The sequence below is a fragment of the Notolepis coatsorum genome (genome assembly GCF_963971535.1).
Source record: "Notolepis coatsorum genome assembly, chromosome: 13".
Classification (NCBI taxonomy): Eukaryota; Metazoa; Chordata; class Actinopteri; order Aulopiformes; family Paralepididae; genus Notolepis; species Notolepis coatsorum.
Window position 1 is genome coordinate 31,713,163 of NC_140177.1, and position 3,928 is coordinate 31,717,090.

The window sequence follows — 3,928 nt, forward strand, 5'->3', positions numbered from 1 at the left end:
GACTCTTTTTGTATCACAAACAGTACTGTAATTGCAAATCTGGTATGTCATAAATGTATAGATGTAGCAGTACTGTCTATCTGTATGTCATGTATGTCATACGACTGTTATGTAATGTTATGTTATGTAATTCAAGGTCTGTCTAAGAAGCTAGACAAGGTTGCACAAGCGAAAGACTGCAAGGTGATAAAAAAATGGCGCCCACACATATCTAACCACCTCTACTGGACCGCTGCCACATCGAAGACGCCCGCTGAGAGGGTGGCTAGGTGGAAGTCATGTCTCAATCACATGATGAATGTACATGAACACGACGAAGAACCACTCTATCCGCGTTGTCTTCATGCTGACCGTGTATCGAGAGATAGTAGCAAGTGGGTTAAACCTGGTATGTCTGTCTGTCTTTCATCATGAATATATACTCAACATATTTATTTATGTCCTCATTCTAGATTGGTGTGATTTACAAATGTATACTTGCTTGAATAATTCTAATCTACTGTAATATACTCTAATGAAATATCTGAATGCAATTTCTTTTTTACTTTAGACTCAAAACCGGCCCACCAGCTCGAGAAGGTTCTGCTAAACACAAGGATCATCAAAGATGTCGCCAAACTAAGTCCACATCATCAAACGTCTTCACTGGAGTCCTATCACAGTGTGATTTTACGTTTTGCCCCAAAAAACGTTGTTTTTTCATACATTGGAATGCTTTGCAGGTATTTTATATTGTGTACAAATGACTAATTATGGACTCCTGATTTGTCAAATAACTCATTATGTTGCATTAGATTAGAACCTCAGATCAACTACAAATATATTGCTTGTGCTTATCGAAATTTTCCTTTCAGACTATACCTAGCTGCAATGCATTTCAATGAAAACTCAAATCGCCAGCAAGCGACAGACGCTTCGGGAGCCCCGGCTTACAAGATGAGCTTTCCAAAGGCCAAAAAGGGTGGGCACACTATAAAACCAAGGAAAATCGCTCCGACAGTCAGTAAGTCAAAATATCAACATTTATTATTGCACACACATGACCTATATAAATAGAAAAATATTTCCACTTACAGTGGAACAGCATTAATAACAATAAATTGAATAAATAATAACCTTTTTAACATGACAAAACAAATAACAATTTCTCATTTACAGACTATGTCAACCAGCTTATGGAGCTCCTGTTTGACTCCGTCATTCGTGACCCCCAACCATATATCCAGGTGGTTGAGGCGATTCCCATCCCAGAACATCTGTGCGCACAGTTCGACAGGCCTTCCATGGAAGAAGCGGTTTCCGCCTATGTGTCACGCTTCAATCTTGTACCGGTCTGAAGCCAGTATAGACACCACCAGCATCCGGAAATTCGGTGCGGATTCGAACCACTACACAGGAAGGGATTACTACCCTCACTCTGCGTCCTAAGTATCCCCAACACCACGCCACAAAGCACCTGTACGCGATATATCTGAAACGGCTAAAGAAAAAGAAGTATTATATTTATGCACAAATAAAATTAAAAAAAAAGCTGGGAAATAACCATTTGTCATGTCATGTCATTGGACAGTAGCAAGCATTGATTATATGTGATGTGCAATAAGGATTAGATTGTGTTTGCAAGAAAGATTAGTATAGTCTGAGAGATGCAAGATGGAGAAACACCTGTAAAAAAATATATAAATCTGTAATAAATATTATTTACTTATTGATTCCGCTTTCTGGTATCCGGCCAAAATCTGCCTTGTAGATATTAGTTGCCATTTGGATGGTATAGGGGTTGAAGCACACTGGATCCAATCCCGGATGATCAACCATGCACAGTAGTCCAGTTGGTTCCTGGTTAATTCGACGTCTGACCTATATATAGGAAATTAAATCGTTAGCCATATGCATGGTTTTCAGTGCTACCAAGATGCAAGGTTGTGTTACTACTTTACCTGTGGAACTTCCATGCAGCATACATTCTCAGCCTCTGTTGGCATCCGTTCACAATTTCCGCACGTGCACCTAGTAGATTGATTTGAGGGTGAATGAAATTATCAATCAATGATCAAAATTGCTACAATACAGTACTGCTCAATACCAACACAACTGCTATGATGGAGACCAGAGAAAGACTTTCGTCTTGTTTACATCAGGGTCCCCCAATTTCAATTCATCGTAACATATATGACATATAGATAGACAGTACTGCTACATCTATATATTTATGACATACCATATTTGTAAATACAGTACTGTTTGTGATGCAAAGAGAGCCCAGAAAAAAAAGGATATACATTTGCCGTAGAAACTGTACATAGGAGTGGGGGGGGGGGGACACTGTATAAAGCTGTTGGTGTGTGAGTACAATCTAACGTTAGTGTGTGTTTTCGACGGGCCGCGACAGAAGTAAGTACACTGTATACAGTATAACTGCTGCTCTTTATAAACTAACATTTTGGCAAACTATTGAAGCAAGGTAACGTTACTTATAGTAAGCTATCGAAGCAAAAGCTGGCTGATCGATCAAGTAAGTAAGTACCGTTATTTCGGCAACCATTAGACTAACGGTGGAATCAACTAACCAATCGTAAACTATTTGTAAGCCTCGATCGCTGTTGTTTGGGGGGGGTGTGAGTACAATCTAACGTTAGTGTGTGTTTTCGACGGGCCGCGACAGAAGTACACAACCATTAGACTAACAGTGCAATCAACTTACCAATCGGAAACGATGTAATGTAAGCCTCGCTGTTGCAAATCGACTTCTTCTTCTTCTTCTGAATCATACTGTGGGTCGCCCTCTGGATCCCAAACATAATGTACAGCCATGATTGTTGATTGTTATTAATGCTGTTAGTTAGTAAAATCCGTATATGTTTTGCGTGTCGAAATAAAAACACCTGAGAGGGAAGAGAGGGAAGGACGGGGAGATGGGCGGAGCTATTTGGTGGGTGGCTGTCACTCAAAGCATTCTGCTAGTATGGGTGGAGCCAAGCCAATAATAGCCTGATTTCATGAGGCTGAAAAATGCTGGTTTTGAGTACAAGATTAGAAATATAAAACAATGATTATTTTTGGAATAAAAATTACAGATGTGTTACATAGACTCACAGGAATTGTGTAAAGTTGCCCAAATAGTGCTAGGAATAGCACTGCATAGCCCCTTTAACATTTTGACTGACATTGTTTTGAGTTGTTTTGATTTGATTTTCAGAACCAATAGCACTCATCACTCCCAGCGTGATGGATTCAAAGTCAAATTTGTCTTTGAGTCTTTACGTTGAGCCCTCTCCTAGTCCCATCCCCTGCTAAAATATCCCAGCTTCTGCTCCTCCTCCACTGGGAGAAGGGGGTAGCCATTTCCTGATTTACCAAGTTAATCGCGGAGGCTGCAGACCAAAACACTGCATTTGCTATTACTCCAGGGATCTCTCTCCAGAACATTGTGTCCCCCTATTTGCCTTGTCCGGTCCACTGAGTCATGATCTGGCTAGTATAGATGGACTCAAATTGCACCTGTCCAGAACATGATCTCTCTGCTCAGAGTGACAGCATCGCGGTGAGAGTAGGCCTTGGGCGGCATATGCCACACAGCAGGTGCATTATACTGTAGTCACAGACATTTCTAAAATATAACATGTTGTATGCATATTAATCATGCATAAACTTGCTATTGCAAGTTTTGCAAGACCTTGCCATTATGGCACAAGCATAATTCTGAAATGATTCATGAAAACTAGCTTCTCTAGCTTGCCGGTCAACGACTTGATCATTATCTCGACCCATTCCCAGTTAATCTGCACCTATTGACCCAGGATTCCATGTTCACACGAACTGCCCAGAGAGTCTTGTTTGTTTTTAAAGGTACTGTAGATTCTGTTCACGCAATAATGCACAACCATAAATGCCTCGATTTCGATGCGGTTTGTCATCATGGGAGACG

At 40.6% G+C, this 3,928-nt stretch overlaps 1 long non-coding RNA gene across 1 annotated transcript; it reads left to right on the forward strand.

Annotated features, from left to right (window-relative positions):
- The first annotated feature begins 631 nt into the window (after positions 1-631).
- On the forward strand, positions 632-1,274 carry LOC311238786. Its single transcript, XR_014620393.1, has 3 exons — positions 632-722; positions 855-1,003; positions 1,159-1,274. It is a non-coding gene; the product is annotated as an uncharacterized lncRNA (long non-coding RNA).
- Positions 1,275-3,928: the final 2,654 nt, after the last annotated feature.